Genomic DNA, 19,617 nt, shown 5'->3' on the forward strand with positions numbered 1-19,617 from the left:
GGCTCCATCTGTGTTTCCATAGAAACTAGGCTGGTGAATTAAACGGAGGATTTTATAGAGACCATCATTCCTGCATCCTTGATATATTTAATAGTCACACTAATATCTGCCATTTTTCCCAGGGTGCAGTATTGTTTTTAGTCATCTACATCAAGTAGGGTTTTGAGGGAGAAGTTTTAGAAGCTTCTGCTTGGCTTTCTATGTAATAGATTTTATTCCAAAAGGGTGAAGAAGTCAATGTGAGAATTTTTTCAACTACAATGTATATGTCTTACTGGACCTCATACACTCTAACAGATACACTGGATAAGATAATAACTGACGCCTGTACCCTAATGGTCCTCAAAATGCCTGGATGATCCTCTTTTTGCAGTGTATAATGGCATAGGCACTTTAAGTATTGATGAGAAATGCGTATTAGTTATTATTGTACATTTACTTGCTGTAATATTGCAGGATCTTTCTTTCTGGGACCTTCTTCTTAAGTCAATGATTCCAGATCTGAAATCAGGCTGTTATAGATATTGAGAAAGAGATTTGCTTGTGGCAGCTGACCTTGACCTCCTGGTTATCAATTCTATTTTTTAAAAATGCATAGGTAAAGAATATCCTCAATGGCTGCCCATTTACCTGGAAATAACATGTTCCATTAATCTTCTTTATTGCTCTCAGTGAATCAGCATCTCACCACATCCTGGTTACCACTCTAGCCTTGCTTGCATTACATCTTATCTTGCTTCTAAAGTACCTATTATTTTGGGATTCTGCCGTCACCATTGTTGTCAGAGTATAGTTCCTTTCCCCAATCAGCAGGCTTAGCACTTATTCACTGGATTTATTATTGTGATTTGACCCTATTCATTGGTTTGGTGGCCAGGAGGAAATGTTGGGTTACATTCAGAGGATAAGTATAGTGTTTAGCAAAGCAGAGACCTCTGCCTTATCTTTAAGAAGTAGCTTTTAAGTGGGAGCCGTGGGCCAGTTCTATAGTCCCAGAGAATTCAGAAATATCTAAGGATTCAAGTATCTTAGAACAGAAATTTAGATTTCTTTAACTCATGTCTTCCCTTGGCATAACAAATTTGCTAATATCAATAATTCAACTTCTTCTGGAAATGTCTTACTCTTATAATTAAGCCCTGGGCTGACTCAGCTTCTTCAAGCTTCCAACCAAAGATGAAAGACTTTTGTATGCTGTTCAGGGAAACTCTCTAACTTTCACACTTAGCTTATAAATGGTGGTTACTCTCTGCCTTCCATCAGCTAACCCCAATGTACAGATTTCCCTAAGCAACAGCAAACTAATGTCATAACACAATTACGATTTCCCTCAAACCTCTTGAACAATATCCTGAGATATTGCTCCCACCAGTGTAACCCCTTCCAACAATATCCTAACCCAAATACAAATCACCATTGATGAAAGTTTTAACAATCATCTTGCTATAGCACAGCAAGAGCTATTCATGCTCCAATACTCATAGCTAGTTGGACTGTCCAGCTCCAAAATTTCATTTTATTGTTCGCTTTCTAGCATTGCCACAGTACCAACTGATTCAAGCTGAGTTCCTAGGGAAACGTAAGTAAAGATTCTGAGATTTGTGTGTATAGGTTTATTGTGTGTGCCACTGAGAACAACTGTGAGTGATGAGAAAGGAAAGCAGCACTGGGCAGAATGAGGAAGTTGAAACATGATATAATTGCAGGAGTGGCTTCAGCTGATCCCCTTGGAAGCTCTGAAAGTGAGATGAGATCATTTCGTTCCAGACCAGGGAGCCAGATCTTTGTAATTCCACATTACCTAGTCCTGGTTGTGAGCTCCCCTGGGAAAAGTTGTAAACTTGGGAGAGACAGATTCTTTCAGTCAAAAACAATTACTGCAGAGGAGCATGACTAGGAGCTCTTAACATCCAGTACTCACGGGAAATGAGTATTGTCATGAGTAAGGGAGTGTCCTAAAGAGAGTCACTCACACACATTTGTGTCTTTCCACAATGCCAGGTTTATTAGGGGAGACCTCCACAATAAGCCAATAGAGGAAACACAGGTTTCACACAAAGAGGGGGATCAAGAAGCCAGCAGAGCGAGAGTCTGGCCAAAAGTCCCAGTCACTGGTGGCATCCACAGGTGGGAAGGTGGGGGTTGCTCTCAAGCTAAGTGGCTGCAATGGCCACACACATCTAGGGGAGTGGAAATTTGGCAGGGCTCTGAGCCTGACCCCTGGTACAGCCAGGCTCCAGCGTTAGGTGGTCAGAGCTCTGAGAACTTCTATTTTGTTTTGTGTGTTCACCACCCCAAGTCAAGTCTCCTTCCATCACAGAGTTCTGAATTCTTATAGCCCACAATGGGCAGAAGTCTCACTCATATCAGGGTCCAGATGAAGTCCTTATCCAAGTGTCCAGATTTGTGGTTTTGGGCATTATGGGCCCCTCCTAAGAACATTCTCTTATACCCCATTACCTCAGTCTTGACATAACTTTTGACATAAATGTCATATCTGACATTGAATCCATATTGGATTGTCAGAAGTGTCCAGAAAGTCCATCTGCTCTTGCTCTATACAAGTACCCTGATCATAAAGAGATATTTTGGTGGTATAGCACAGTATCCATTACATCATCTCTGAAACCCTACATCAGATTCCATCCTTATCCTTCCAAGTTGGAAATATTCTGTCTTCTTCTGAACTCACATTGGACTTTGCTATAAGTTTCTTATGACATTTTCTATCTTCTACAGTATGTATAGATAAATCTAATCCTACCTTTTATATTTAAAATTCTTTGGATGTAGAATTTGGGTCTGATTTATCTTTGAGTTCCCTGCTAAGTCTATTTCTGTATTTTCTCATGGTATAATCAATATTTGTTTTTATCTTGTAAACTTTTATGCATCTTAAAATCTCAGTGTACAAATCATTTCTTCAAGAAACCTTCCCTAACATTCCCAGACTCAGGGAGGTTTTCAGTATTCAAAACATGTTCAACATGTTTATCATTGCATTAATTACAATTGTACTTACTTTGTCACAGAAGTACTCGCTGGTGGGAAAAAAATCATTAGGGCAAATCTATGACTTTTTGTTCACCATTTTATCTACAGAAAGTAGCACAGTGCCTGGCGGTGTACAACTGGTCACTGAATAGATTTATTGAGTGAAAGGATGAGTGAATGAATGAATGAATGAATGAAGTGAAGAGGAAAATCTCCTTCAGGATGTATGTCATTTGGTAAAGAATAGAAATTAACAGTCATTCCTAAATTGGTCCATGAGCTTGTATTCTCCTAAGACCATGCCAGGATCAGCAGCACCAACGGGCTGGTTTGATGAGGAAATGAAAGATCAAAGTATTTTAGGCATTTTGATTGCAGGCCAGAGCTGAGTGAAAGACTCCAGAAAGGCTGGTCATCTTGAGCCTCTGAAATTAAGGATAAGATAAAGAGGCACTTCTCTATGAATAAGGGAGGAAAATATTGATAATACTGTTGAAGTCAGGCTTTGTTTTGTGTACTATTTGACCACATCCCTCCAGCAATGATCAGAGGACTGCATCTGAGCTACTTCAAAACCTTTATATCTGAGCCGCCTCACTCTGCCTTCCGAAAACAAGACCAGGAGGAATAATGCCCCTGTAGGCTTTTTCTCTTTCTTTCATGTTTCTTGACCAAGTTGCACTGTGGGCAGTAAAGATCATAATTACTTTCTTTTTTAGTCCCATCATGATTAGGGGTGACCTGTGTGTGTGTGAATGTGTATGTGTGTGTATTATATATTGTATATCTAATGTGTATATACACATCTATGTATATATAATATTTATTTATTTATAAACATATATATTCTGTGTGTCAATGTGCCAATATGTGTTATTTAATTTTAATAGTTTTAACTTATTATAGAGGGTGCACTTTTAGTGTCAGAATATCTAGGTTTAAATTCTGCATTAACCCCTTGTGAAATAAGCTGTCTGAAAACTCACTTGGGCTGGTTTCCCCATTTATAAAATGAAAGTTAATAGGAAAAGCTACCTCAAAGCTATTGTAAGGAACAAATTAAGGAATCAGTACGAAGCACTTTGTAGGTGATAAGTCACAACCCCTAAGATTAACTCTGGTAATGACAGGCCACACTCAATTAAGAACTTTGTCAAGGCATTTATTGATAAGGTTATGGGTTTCTTCTAAGTACTTTATTTGGGGCAAATAAAAAACACCATCATAATCTAAATTATTATTTTAAATATTAAAAGTGCTTTAGAAGAAAACACAGGCACTCACTCAATGACTGCCTTATAACTATCCAGCTGGCTGATGTTTGTGGACAATTAGGCTAGAAATTGGGGAGTGGAAACATTTTCAGTTGCAGTAAAGCCAGATCATTACCAAATATCACTTACAGTGCCTTCTTTTTACATTGTGTATTAAGATTTAGGGAAATAATTGGCTTACTTCTCTAGGTCAAACTATATATCTGGACTTAGTCTTCATTTTCTCATAGCCAAATTTAATCCTTATTTTTATGTCACTTCTTTATGAAGAAATTCTTAGGAATCACAGGTTTGATTGAGTTCCTGCCAAAAACATCTTCCAAGTAAATCTGCAATCCAAGGGATTTCCCTTGGCTTTCTGCCAGGTGACTCTGCATATGCAGCACAGGCAGGGCATCAGCAAAGCCCTCCTCTAGCCCTAACTCTTCCAAACGGCACTGTGAGTTTGGGCATACCCAGGCATGCCTGTGTTCTCATTTATCAAATTAGGAATCTATTTCAGCTAACATTTCCTGAGCAGATACTACAGTCAAGGATCTATACAGGGACAGAGAGCGGTTCCAGTGTGCCTTTCACAGAACATAGAACTAGTGTTCTATTTTTGAAATCAAAGATGTTTTCTTTTATTCTCAATCCATTTTCTGCATATTTCTCCTCATTCCCTTCACTCCCTTGTAATATATGTGTACATATTTTGTCTCCCACTCAAGTAAAATTTCCGCTGAGTACAGGGACTCTAGTGTAAAGTTTTTATCTGTTACCTCCTCTTCTTACTGTTAGTATTTAACAAAGCAGCTACAAATATTAGGCACTAGAAAAATTTAAGTATATAAAAATATTAATAGCCATTATCACAGGAAGGACCAGGTAAATGTCATAATAAAATTTTACAGAATTTACTCTGAATAACTAACATTTTTAAGCTTCTATTGTGTTATATCAGAAGGCAACCTCATAAGACAACAAAATATCCTTGTATTTTTACTAAAGAATTCAGACTCAAAGTAACCTAATAATTCATAGATCAGTCCTGGAGTCAAACAGAAGCCTGTCCAATTCCAAATTTTAATGTTTTTCAGGGTATCGTGAGACAAAACATATCCTAAAGAGAAGGACCGAAAAGGTTTCCTAAAACTAGTGATATTGAGGTAAATTTTGAGATTAGATAGGTATCTAAAAGAGAAATGAGACAGAAATATGTCCAGCAAAGGGAAAAATATAGCCCAAAATTGTGGAGCTTGGAGTATGATTGGGAGAATTATAATCCAAGTCAGCTATAGATTCTGCGATATATTAAAATAATAATAAAAAGACATTATGTTAGTAATATGATGCAAAATTATTTATATACTTCTGTTAATTTTAAAACACGTATATTAAATTATCTTAGTCCATTGCTTAAAATGCTCTAAGGATTTTCCATATCATTCAGAATGAATCCAAGACCCTCTCTACATGATTCCCATGTCTACCACACTGAATTCAGTAACTGCTGTGCACTTGTGTGCACGTGCACGCTCGCGCTCGCTCGCTCTTGCGCTCTCTCTCTCTCTCTATCTCTTTCTCTCTCTCTCTCTCCTCCTACTTAATTCCATCCATACTAGCTTTATGCTACTTGTTCAACCCACCCATGCCTCACTTCAGGGCATCTACACTGCCATTTCTTGGGTCTAGAAGTTTTGTGTGTGTGTGTGTGTGTGTGTGTGTGTGTGTGTTTCCATAGATAGTTCGATTGCTGGACCTCTTAATATATTCCAATTTCAATTCAACTATCTTCTCTTCAAAAGTTGACTTGCCTGGCCAGCCTATCTGAATTAACAACCCCCTTTACTATCTAACCATTTATCAAGCCTGCTTTTCTATTACTTCTTTCTAACAAACATTAAAATAACTGTCAAGGTCATCAAAAACAAGAAACATTTGAATAAATCTCATAGCAAAGAGTTGCCTAAGAGATATCACAACTAAATATAATGTGTTATCTTAGTTGGGATCTTGGGAAATTAGGTGAAATTTAAGGAAATCTTAAAAAGCTATAAATTTAAGGTTAATAATGTAAAGTTTATTTTAACAAAAGTGTGTTTGTGTGTGTGTGTCTACTGTTTGTTTGATTACTACCCTTCTCCATGGAAACTCTTGTTTACTGCTTTATTACCAGTCTTAGAACAATGTCTGGTTCATAATAGATATTTAGTAAGTATATGTCTAATTAATTAATGAATTAGTTGTCATTTATACCTCACACAAATCCTGTGATGGGCTCTGTGACCTTAAGTAATATTTGCTAACTTTTACAAAAAGCAAGAGTTAGAGCCAAGATTCAGACTCACTTCAGAACAATTCCAAAATTTGTGTCCTTAACCAGAATTTTAGTACTGAAAAGTGAAATCAGAGTACTAAATTTGTACTTACTATACATAGTAAGGAACTTTGGAAGGTTTAGAACAGAGTTAGTAGTAAAGCAGATCTTCAAAGGAAAGAATGGATTAAGAAGGACAGAGCCAGTGATGGGAAGGCCAACTTGAAGAAGATGACAATGATACCGATGAAAAGCAATGAGACATAAGCTAATGGCAATAGGAATAAAATGAACTAGAAGAATGTAAAATATATTTTGGCCTAGGAATATACAGGACTCATAAGTGGTTCATGGTAGTAAGCAAGGAGAAAAAATTAAAGATTAAATTGAAATAATGAACCTGATAACTAGAATAATACCACTATTACCAATTATAATGAGGAATAGTAATTCCTCTCTGACATTTCTACATATGCACATATTTTATTTGTTTTGTCATAACCAGTATGTAAAATATAAATATAGAAAAATAGAAAATTCTTTGAAAAAGTTAAAAACATTACTTACACACACTACAAATTACTTTTGAAATCTTTTTTATTTATAAGATTTCTAAGTGTAAAGCTAAAACAGTAGAATTTATTATGCCATCTTAGTATATACTTTGTTTTATCTGACAAAGCATTTTGAAAGGTTTTATTTTTTTATGTCTCATGTATAAAACTGCTAATAATAAAAAAATCCCTGTAGAAAGCATATTGAGACCTCTGCTCTCCACATCAGTCTTGGGGTTATTAAATGATAATTATTACTGTTAGTTAATCTCTCTCTGAGACTAACACATACAACCTACAGAACACATGAAAGATGTTACCCTGGAGCAAAGTAATTTTTTTATGATCAATAGTCTGTCATTAGCAGAATGTTTATTTTATGTATCTGCAGACTTTTTATCACCTGAATTGTGGTTTATAAATATTAACCTATTGATCTTTGCTGCTCTTCACCCACTATAAGAGTTTCTGATAAACATCATCACTTCTTTTCTCTGTACATGAAGGACAAAACAATAAAGCAAATCTCTAAATAGCTGATGACTGGACATGGCTATAGAAAGATTCAGAAATCTAATGTTGTCTAACCACATAAATTCTTCATATTATCCTAAAGGTTTACATTTCAGCTTATTCATAAAATCCAAGCTGATAATGTGCTCCTTTAAGTAAAAATGCAGAATGAGTACAATAACATACATATATATGTTACCCAGCATTATGACTTGCGACTTACATATGCTTTAAAAATTACCAAATAACATGCTGAAAATGTACTTGGTTTGTTTCACAAAAATCTACTTTCATTTATTTTCTCTTTTTTTTTCTTTTTCAAGTGTTAGCAGCAATTTATTAAGCAAAATTTCCCAAATTCTTCTCTGGAAATATGTCTTTCTAACTTGGGGGGAGTTTGTTACTCTGATAGCGATCTGATTTCATTTAGTAAGGAAAGATCAGCTCTTTGAATGACCAAACTAATATACCCTTAAAAATAATAAAAATACACCTATGGGAACCTGAAAAAATCATTATTCTTCCTAAACTTTTTTTTAATTCAGTTTGTATGGATTTCCTGATAGAAAGATTTATTTTGTCCATTATTTCTCTAATTTATTTTACTAAAATAAACCTGACATATGACTGAAACCTGAGATCAGCATTTGAGTTATATTTAATGAAAATTTAAAGCACAAAAGCACTTCAATTATTCATATTTCCTGATTTATACTGAAAATGGGTGCACATATGTGTGTTTCTTTGATAGGGTTCAAATTAGCAGTGAGCTTTTGAAAATGGGTCCTTAGTAACTTGAACAAATGTCTTTTTACTAGCTTATCTTGAGCAAAACAGAGACTTTTATATCAAACTTCTATTTCATCTACTTCTTTCTTTATTACTGAAATGAATAAAGTGATTTTGTATGGAAACTTAAATGCTTATCAAAATTGGAAGCAATAAGTACAACAATAAAACCATTTGTTAGAAGCTTCATATATTATTATATCGTATTATTATGACTGTGGTGATACAATCGTTTTTTTAATAGGGAGTTACATGAATTTCTTAAGCTGCAAACCCAGACCTGCCATGTCTGTGCAAGGCAAAGGACCAAAAATTAAGTCCAGTTGGACTCACTGAAATTTGTTTATGCAAAAGAACTTAAGAACCAGGAACCAACAGCCCCCATTTCACGACTTGCAATGCACGTGCGCAAGCACACACACTCACAACCTCTCAGTAAGAGGTCCAACAAATCCACATTCAATTCCATATGGTCATTTACCCTCCCTATGTCTTTGAAAGTAAAACTCTGTGAAGGTGGCACTTGAATTTTTGGTGACAAATTACTTTTCTCAATGGAATCAGAGGCTGTGGTCCTCTGCAATGAAGTAGATGAGCCACAGCTGGCTTTCATAATAATCAATCCTGATTGTGGCACTTCCAGATTGATTGGGAGAACCTGCAGTGACAAACAGCACTGACCAGTTCAGTCACATTGACAACCACTTATTTCTCATGTTTAGATATATATTCTACCTTATGTCATCAGAGGAAAGAGAAGAGATGGAAATCATCCAATGTACTTGGTCAATCGTGGAAACCTGAAAAGTCTGAAAATCTTTAAACTAGATTTGGAGACCTAAACTCTCTACATTATAGGCCAATACTGAGACTACATCTGTATTTTATCATTAAAATAGGAAACGACAGTTTACCAGGGACTTCTGTCATTGCTTCCTTAGCCTACATATGCACCCTAAAGAAAACTGCCTTCCCAACAACTCCTGCTATATGAACAGTAACCTACTTGATTCTGTAGTTTCTCTTATGTCCCAAGTATAGCTGTTTCAATCAGTGATGGACACCAATGAAAAGGCAGGCAGTTCATAGCATGGTAGTGTGGCCTAAGCTGATCACTGCTCTTTTGGGAATTTGGAATTGAGCATCTAAGACACTGAGTTAGTTAGCTGTTGAGAATTCACTTAAAAATAATATACCAGTAATCTCTAAAGCTAGGTAAACGGTTTTAGGACAAACATTAGTGACAGGAAAGGAAAAGTGACTAACAAATGGTAAATACATACTTTGTGCTAGACACTATGCTGAATGTTTATCAACCACTATTTTAAGCCTCAAATCACTATTAATCCTGTTGATAGATACTGTTATTATCCCTGTATAATTGATGAGAAATCTGAAATTTGGAAAGATTAATTAAATTCCCCTTATCACATAGGTATAAAATAAAAACAAAAACAAAGCTTAATTCTTTTGGACTCCACTTGACTATTCAGCTACAGAATGAGAATCTATGTGAGAGGGTAGAGATGAGAGAGGGGGTTGGGGGAGAGAGACATAGAGAGAGATAGAAAGAGAGAGAGAGAGAGAGAAATGGAAATGACCTCAGTATGCAGCTAGTAACTTTCTGTTCTTTTATAGCTCCTTAACTGCTCTTCCTACAGGTGTAAATGTTCACTGATACCTGTCCTTGGGCTGTCATGAACTTCCACTGTGTCTCTAGATTGGTTAGAGCTATGGAGAGAATTAAAACAAAGGTAATACTTGTCTTCATTTCTTCATATATTTGTTTCAATGATTGGTAATTTGCATTGATTTCAGAGTTCAGAGATTTGATTTTAGCATGTATTTTTCTGAATATAGGACATGTAACTGACTGTGAATAAATGTGAAATTTAGATTTTTTTCAGCAATATCCTACTTTTCAATTTATAAGGAACACCCAAGGCCAAGTCAGAAAAAGACTTACTTATTTATCGTTAATACTCTACATGATAAGTGAATATACATGTGCCTCTTCTTTCGAGAATCACTTTCATATTGTGAGAGTACAAAATCTGTTCCAAATCAATAAGTCACTAATAGCTTCAGCTCATTATAACATTTGGATCCGGTAAACAAAGTCCCAATTTGCGGACAGCAGAGTCAGTCTTTTTTCCACTCTTTAGCAACTAAACTGTTAGGATGAGACATTGGGGGTCTTGTAGCTAACCATCTCTTCTCAAAGCCTCAATACTATTCAAGAAGATGAGGAAGGCCTGGATGATTCAGACAGCACATTTCTGAAGAATGCTGCTCTCTTATGTAACAGTGACATTCAAAGGGGAACAAAAAATCTGTATTATTTTACAGCTATGTTATTTGTATATTTCAGTGCCCTAGATTTGATTTTCCCAGGCTTTGTCTGAGGGAGGGAGTTTTAACTACATTGTCAAATTGGGCAAATTCAAGTTTCAATTGTTCAAAGGCAAGATTCTTCGTGAGTTCCATTGCTAGCCATGTGGCTCTGTCTGGGCAGAAGCCCCACACTGCCTGGGAGTCCATCAGCATCCTTTGTTCCATGTTCCACAAGCACACAGTACAATCAGTGTTTCTTCTCCAGAGGTGACTACTGCTGTGTTTGGCAATAGTTAACTGTTTAAGCAAATCTAAGATCCTGAAACACTTAAGGATGTACAGGGTCCGGCACAAATAATGCTCATTTTTTATTACAAAATCATAAGCATGTAACTCTGTAACATAACACTATCACACTTAAGCACACCATATGACATTTTAGGCAAAATGTTCAAATTAAAACTATAAATTATCACCTTACCAACCACACTCAAGAAGGCCTTACTTCTGCAGGACCCTATATAATGAAACACAGAAATAGTTCCTTAGTATGTTCTACTTTCATAAGGCTCTGTCATCATTCTCCCTAAAATTGTTTCTCTTTGTTTTTAAAGGAGGAGGGGGAAGGAAAGTTTATTTATTGTGAAAATCTAAAGACTCTTATTTTCTTTAATATTGTTCACCAATTCTGTTATTTCACACAAATTGTTGAGATTTGCAGATAATCTTTTCTCAAATGCTTTATACTTGTTCTGCTATATTTTTCCCTTAGAATAATGCCTTTGCTATAAGCGATTTTCAAATACATTAGCACATTTTGTCTTTGATCCTTTTCATGTTAAATAACTATTAAGTCTATACATTGCATTCATATCAGTAAAATATATAAACATTATTTAAATATAGATATATTTTATATAATTATATCATTCTATTGCATTTTTTTAAGGTTGATACTCCATTTGCATTTATATGAGTAGAAGGGCTTTTGCTACACCAAAATAAATAAATACATACATACATACAAGCCTACATTTTAAAATGATGTAAATATAATGCATGAAATATACACTTATTATATGTGTAGGGGAATATTAAGAGAGAGAGTAAACACTCTCTTTTTTCCTTAGAGTTTTGTTCAAGATTCCAAATGCTAAGATCAACAGATGCTATAACATCTAGTAGATAGAACTTGTTATAAGGTTGTAAAACTAGTGTAGCAAATATACCTTGAGGACATATACAAATAAGTCATGAGATTGATAGGAAAAGGATTTCTTTGAAGGTAGTTGTAGATGTGTATATGAGATCAAATAAAGGAATTTCTTAAAAGCTACTGAGAACTCCTGACATGTGTCTCCTGGAGTTTGAGAGTGAGCAGAGGGAGAAGCCCAAAGGAAAGTGGCTGGCTAAGCAAAGCAGGAGGAGAGCAGTGCTACTTCCCCACCAAAATAGTGAGGGAGGGGTGGTGAAGGACTGAAAGAAAGGAATTCTCTCCCCCTGGCCAAGAAAACCCACAGAGGGTAGCTGGTCTTGAGTCAGTCTGAGGAAGATCTAATGAGAAAGAGGAGTTGTACACTGAATGTAAAAGCTGATGGTTGATTTTAGACATTCAATCTAAGTTAAGGAACAGCCCAGCAAGAGAGATTACTGAAGACTTCACAAAACTTCCTCCAAAAAAAAGAGAGTCAATATTTGGGTATCTGCCACACCCAGAGAGCACCTGTTCCAGTGTACAGTAGCACCTTTAGCTATGGCCTCTATCCTTCCTTTCTTAGCTCTGACTTGGGAAACAGAAGAAATGGAATGGAATGGTAAGATATAGAAAGAATGAGGAAGCCACCCCGGCTCCTTTCTCATCGCAGTTCACTTATATTAGTCAGAACCAGACTGGGGCTTCTGTATCTTTAAATTAGAGCAGAGAATGAGACCTTGATAATCAACTGAACTAGATTCTAAAATCTGGAACACGATTATGTGTTATTTAAAGAGAGTGGTCTGGAATGTAAGAAAATACGCCCAAGAGTTTATATTAGAACAGGAAAAACAATTCAACAGAGTCCTGTTGACAAAGAAACTGAGGAAAAGAATAACATTTTATGCTGCTTAAAACCCTACAAATGCCAGCTTCTTCATTATACACATACATTGAAATGTCTATTCAGGATTAAACCAAAATACACTGGTTAAAAAACAAACTGTTTTTTAAATATGCATACATATGCATATTTAAGAAAATGAGTCTACTGAAGTAATACTGCATATTCACTTCAAATGTTTGTGGAAATATTAAAATGCTCTGCTTGCAAAAGTAAGACAGAAGAAGAGGGCCGAGGGTGATGGTGGGGGAGTGGTATTATGCTATGAAGAATAGCACCTGTAACAAGGCACCATTTGAGTAGATACCTATCAAACTGATAGAATCCATGTTCAGTTTGGGGAAGGTCAACTGTGCAGAGGATGCAACACGTACAAAGGCCTGAGATCTGAACATGCTGGTTGTGTTCAAGGACTGATGAAAGGTCCAAGAGGCTGGAATGTGTGGAAACAGAAGAAGGTGGTAAGAGGTGTAGTCCGAGAAGTACCAGATCAAGTAGGGCTCCACAGGCAATAGAAGGGTTTTACATTCTATTCTGGGAGAAGCGGGGGAGGTGATATTGGAGGGTTCTAAACCAGTTATTTTCAATGATTGTGCCTGCCACAAGAATTTTTAAAACATGACAATACCTATTTAGTCAAGGGGCACTGCCTTCTTCTCCGTTAGGTTGTCAAATAAAAAAATGACAACAGCCAACACAACAGCAGCTGTCCAGTGTGAATGAATCAAAATCATACATATTGTCAGATGAGCAAAAATATGCTTTTGGTGTGCTGCAGAATTTGTGTAATTAGTTCATGTGTGCCATGAGATGAACACGGTAGAAAAATGCTGTTTCTAAGCAGAGGACAGCATGATCTGATGTACATCCCTAAAGGCTCACTCTCTCATGTTTTGTTTTCTTAATTGCTGTGTGTGTTTGGGGTTGGGCAAGGTATGCACTGTGCTAGTGACTGTGTTTCATTATCCTTGCTCTGTTGTCTAACATGAGGTCTGCTTCACTCAGTCACTTTACCTTCTTGGCCACTAGTGGCACTTGAATTTGTAACCAGACTCCTACAATTTCTGCCTTTTACCGCACAATAGGAAAACACTTTTAAAACGTAAGCTCTTAAAACATAAGCCCGTTATGTTTCATTTTTTTCTCTTGATGGGCCAGGTCTCCCAGGCATTGCCATGTTCACATTCTGAATTGTAAAGCAGTTCTAAAATCGTGAGTCTTCTGGCACTTGCCGCAGCCTTCAGAACAGTTGGGGCCTAAAAACTAGACACACCAGAGCTCTTGAGCTTGTTGCCAATTGGAAGTCAGGTTGGTTCTAAAGATATTTTTAATTTCTCTTGAAGAAGAACCAGGCAGAACTGGATCAGGACTCTGTCTAGACAAAGTCATCCCTAGGGAATGAGGAGGCCAGCCACAGTACATCATAGGGTATACTCTTTGTCTCCAAAACTTTGTTACGTAAATAGAATCAGTTGAAAATTCTCTTCCAAGAGAGACTTAAAGAAGTAAAGAAATATTCAAGGAGTAGTCTAAACATGTTTGGAAGTGGAAAGAAAATGGTACCCATTTGTTTCAGTAATGGCATTGTAAGAGTCAAATTTGGGGGGGAAATGAGACAGATTTTGTTCTCTTACAACATCCCCTCCCTCTAGCTGCCTCCAAAGGTACCGAGCATGGTGAGAGTGTTCAGAACTATCATTCCCAAGCACAGTACCTTCTAGGAACCCCAATTAACATTGTATATAAGAGCAAATATGTCATATTTTGACATTTAGTTCACCTTCTTATGAAATTCCCAGAGCTGGCTCAACAATATTCCAGAATTAAATGAATGCAGTCTATAAAATTCCCCCGGAAAATTTATTTATTTGCTTAATATGCATTACCAGTTAGATTTATTAAGCATGTACTATGTCAAGTTCTTTGGGCCCTGGATATTGAATTTCGAGTATAACAAAAATAATAACTATTCTGTCCTTGATGAATGCGTGTTCTAGTAGAGTAGACAGAGCCATTAATAGATAAATAGTAATGTAATCTATTTGGTGTTACTACTGAGCTAGAAATAAAGTATGAATACACAGAGGACACTCTCTTGCTGAAGGGAGAAAATCACATGCAGAAGTGAGCACCTACCTCACTTTTTGTTGGCCACTCTACATTTTAACTCATGTTAGAATCCAGGAAAAATAAATTCACAAGTCTCACAAATCCTATAAGGTTGTTAAGGCAAGAGAATAGGTGGGCTTGAATGACATCTTAAAGATATAAAACTGTATGTTATAGCAGTGGGAATCTGCTGAGAATGTCTAAGCAGAAGAGATACTTAACAGTAATTACATTTCTTCATTTAGATCCTTAGACCAGACTTCTAGCCTGAACACATATATCAAACAGCCTACATTCTTTATGCCTCCATTTGGAGGAATCATGGGTTTTGCAAACATGACATATTCAGAACTCTTCATTTCCTTCCAATCCAGTTCTTCCCCAAATCTTTGTCATCTCAGACAGTGACGGGCATGATCATCTACTCACTGCTAAAGCCAGAATTGCAGGAGACATCCTCAAGTCTTCCTTTATCCTCATCTCTCGTCACTGAGGCCTCTCTTTTGTTCCTACCTCCAGCTTTATTGTGGATGTGTCCATTTCTATCCATTTCCATATTCCACCTAGTCTAAGCCACCTTCCTGCTACATCTTTACTGGGCATTGAATTCTGCCTTGGTCCCCCCACTGCCACTCACTCCTGCCTTGCTCCAGACCATCTTCTACAGCAGCCAGTAGTGATCTTAAAATGGAAACTAGATGAAGTCCCTCTTAGTTACCCCTGTCCCACCTGGAGGCACCATGTAAACCTCCCCAAAGTCCTCATATTATACTTAAAGTTCAAATCCTCACTGTGGCTTTGAGTTTCAGAACGCTCTGGCTTTCTCACCTCTCCAGCTATACCTCCTGCCATACTCTCCTTCACTCTAAGTTCCACCCCAGCTCTCTCTTTATACTTGAATGTGTCAGACATTTCACATACCAACCCAGGTACGGTACATGATGCCTCCCTTCGCTGCAATGTTCTTTTCTACATCCCTCACGTGATTTTTTTTTCTTACTCTTCTGTTTTCCTCTTAAATCTGAACTCTTCCTTGAGCACACTGCTCCTCTACTCTTTTATATCATAATACCTAATTCACATCCTACATAAAACATATTGTGGCTGGTGTTGCTTAGTGCATTGAGTGCTGGCCTGCAGACCAAAGGGTCGCCAGTTAGATTCCCAGTCAAAGCACATACCTGGATTTCAGGACAGTTCCCCAGTAGGGGGCCTGTGGGAGACAACCACACATTGATGTTTCTCTCTTTTTCTCCCTTCCTTCCACTCTCTAAAAATAAATAAATACAATCTTTAAAAAAGGATAAAAAATACTTTAAAAATATAATGCAGCCTATAATTAGATAGATAGATGATAGATACATACGTACATACATAATTAAGAGACCAACTGACTGACGGGTGTCTGTTGTTTACTTGTTTAATGTTGGCCTCACCCATTAGACCATTACACTTCAACCTCCATGAGGCCTGCTTTGTCCATTGTATCCTCAACATTAGAATGCTCAATCAATTTTTGTTGAATGAATGAAATACACCTTTTTCTTTTTTTCCATCACTTTTCTTTGAATTTAGGTAACTAATTTGTATAGTTTCTAATTTATTTTACTTAGATGTCAAAAAATTCTCTCAACTGGTCACTTTCTTCTATAAGGTGTGAACAAGAATGGAAGGAATAACATCCCATCTACCCTCTTTTCACTGCCCAGCACTAAGAAAATGATATTGCAGCATATTTTCAAATGCTATAATGTTTTTAAAATTCCCACTGACTTAAAACGCCCACTGACTTACTGCATTTCTCATATTCCCATATAAGACCAATTTCTAGATTTATTGGAATGATTATTCATATACATATTTTTATTATCTTCTGTTACTAAAATGAAGCACATAGTTAAATGTGCTTCTCTGTTGTTTGTGTCATGAGCAAAAATTTTAAAAAACAAAAATTCTGCTCAAACTTTGTTTCTATATATAAAGCAGTGTAGGTGACTTTCACTGCAAGTGCACATAAACATTTTTCTTGTGTTATTTCATTCCTAGTTTCTAGCCAAGACATTAAAAAAGACTGTTCTTAAATCCTTGCAGAATTTCACATCTTAGTCAAGGAAGAAAGTCCCAAAAATCTTTTCAGAAACCCTGTTTGGGCGCTATTCCCAACCTAATTTTGCAGACAGAGATGTTTGGGCAGTCCTGGTATGCTGGGGATAAGCAGTTGAGGATTTTAATCTGAATCAAACCCAAACCCCAACCCTCATTAAAATACCACAACATTGTTAACTCCTTGACTGTTAGACATTGGTTTAGTTAAACTAATTCCACTTCTGGAATACAGCCTCTCATTTATGTCGCTGCTGACTGCTTATATTTTTATTTCAGCTCTCCCATTGCTTTTCAAAGGATAGAATATTGTCCCACTTTGTGTTGCTATGCAAACATCTCTAGAGTTACATAAAAAAGCAAAATTACTAAAGCCAGATAACACAGATATAGTAACAAGACCTTCTGGAGCTTTCTGTTTTATCCATTTTTCTCCCTCTGGAGAGTGGGAGAATGGTGGAAGTAAGAATGGTGGAAAAAATTATATATATAAATTGGTAAGCAAATTTCATTTAATGTTGGTATGGAAGTTCACAGTCCCCTATGTAGGAAGGATGAACTGACATATTGGTGCAAACTCTTATGTGTTTATATGACGTAGCTACCAGTTGGTAAGAATATGCCCTAAATAATTTGAAATTGCATCAGAGAAAATCAGCAAAGAACATATGTTCTCTGCCCCTCTTCCTAAGATGGCTTTACATGTGTGTCCACATTTTGATACTGTTCCCTTCAAACCTTCTTTATGCCCGTAAATTTCAACTTGCATTTCCTGTTGCCAGTGCAGTGGCTAGTCCCTCATTACTATTTCTCTCCGAGTTCGGGAGCCCAGAATGAAGTCAAATATAAAGTGACAAGTGGAAACCAAGGGGCTTCAAAGTACAAATTGGATATGATCTCCTTGCCATAACAGAATAGTGTCATCGTCCTGTAAAATTAGAGCATCTATGCTCTGCTACTCCACAGAATTAGGAACAGGAATTCTATTCAATAGCTAGTGGAAATTCTGGAGAGATTTAGAAACATTACCCAGAAGTAACTGAAGTAGGGTGTTCCCTGATTCCCCACATAAATAATTTTCTCAAATCATAAACATACCATTTATTAAATTGAACACTTATTTAGAGACATTTCTCCTCAATGCTAAGTTTAAAGCAATGAGAAAAAATGAAAAATGTCTCTGCCATGAAGCACACGTTCTAGGTGGGAAGACAATTAAAGAATGGGTTAAGTCCTCTGTACTTATGCATATCGTATGTTAAGTGTATATTAGTTTGGAGGATAAGAGAAGCAGGGAGAGAGGGCGGGGCTGGACTGGGGATGAGAGGTGTTGGGCAGTGGACGGAATTTTAAGAGAATGATCAGGGCAGTCTTCACTACATAAAAGACATTTCAGAAAAATCCTGAAATACTCATGCTGGTGAGATGTCTGGAGGAAGGACATGCTGGGCAAAGGGAACAATGAATACAAAGCCCCTGAAGAGGGTGCATGCCTTATGTATTGGAGGCATAGCAGGAAGGCCACAGAGGCTCAAGTGGAGAGAACAAGCAGGAAAGAGTCAGATATGATGTCAGAAAAGCCAGGAAGAGGGGAGAGGGAGTCGAAGTAGAGCCTTGTGAAGACTCTGGCAGGTGTGTTTTACTCTGAATGAAGTAAAAAGCCGCTGGCACTGTGTTAGTTCCTAGGAGTGTCTTAACAAAATACCACAAACTAAGTGGCTTCAAACCACAGATTTTTTTTTCTGTCTTAATTCTGGAGGTCAGAAGTCCAAAAGCAAGGTGTTAGCAGGGCCATGCTCCTTCCAAAGATCCTAAGGCAGAGTCTTTGCTTGCCTTTCTCTGCTTTTAGTGGCTCTAGGCATTCGTTAGCTTGGGACTACGTCACTTCACTCTCTGCCTCCCTGTTCACATGGCCTTCTCCTTGGTGTTAGTATGTCTTCTCTTCTGTCTCTTGTAAGGACAGTTGTCATTAGATTAGAGTCTATCCAGATAATCCAGGGTGATTTTATCTCCAGACCTTTCACTTAATTATGTCTACAAAATACAGTCACATTCCCAGGTTCTGGACATTGGCATAAAGACATATCCTTTGGGGAAGCTGCCATTTAATTCATTACATAGTTTTGAGTAGAGGAGTGTCAAGGTCTGCCTTGTGTTCTAGCAGCTTTATTCTTTTTCCTGTGTTGAAAATAGATAGTAGGGAAGCAGGAAGATGACAGAGCAGCATCCAAGAGAACATAGGACACAAAACAATAATTAGAGTGACTATGTGGTCTATACCTGGACAGTAGAAATGGAGGTAGCGAGAAATGGGTGGAGTCTAGATATATGTTAAAGGTGGTGATGGCAGAATTTACAGGTTTTATGTGAGATCTAAAAGAAAGGGTAGAGTCAAGGGAAAATCCAGCTTTTGGTCCTGAATACTTTATCTGTGAGTTGCTATTATATATATAATAGCAGCTATATATATATAGCTGCTATAATAGTTGCTATATATATATAGCAGGAATTACTCCTTTCCTCTAAAGCTTTTATATTCTGGGGTCATG

This window comes from Pteronotus mesoamericanus, unplaced genomic scaffold (assembly GCF_021234165.1).
Source record: "Pteronotus mesoamericanus isolate MK-2021 breed Mesoamerican mustached bat unplaced genomic scaffold, CSHL_Meso_final contig_181, whole genome shotgun sequence".
In the NCBI taxonomy this organism is placed as follows: domain Eukaryota; kingdom Metazoa; phylum Chordata; class Mammalia; order Chiroptera; family Mormoopidae; genus Pteronotus; species Pteronotus mesoamericanus.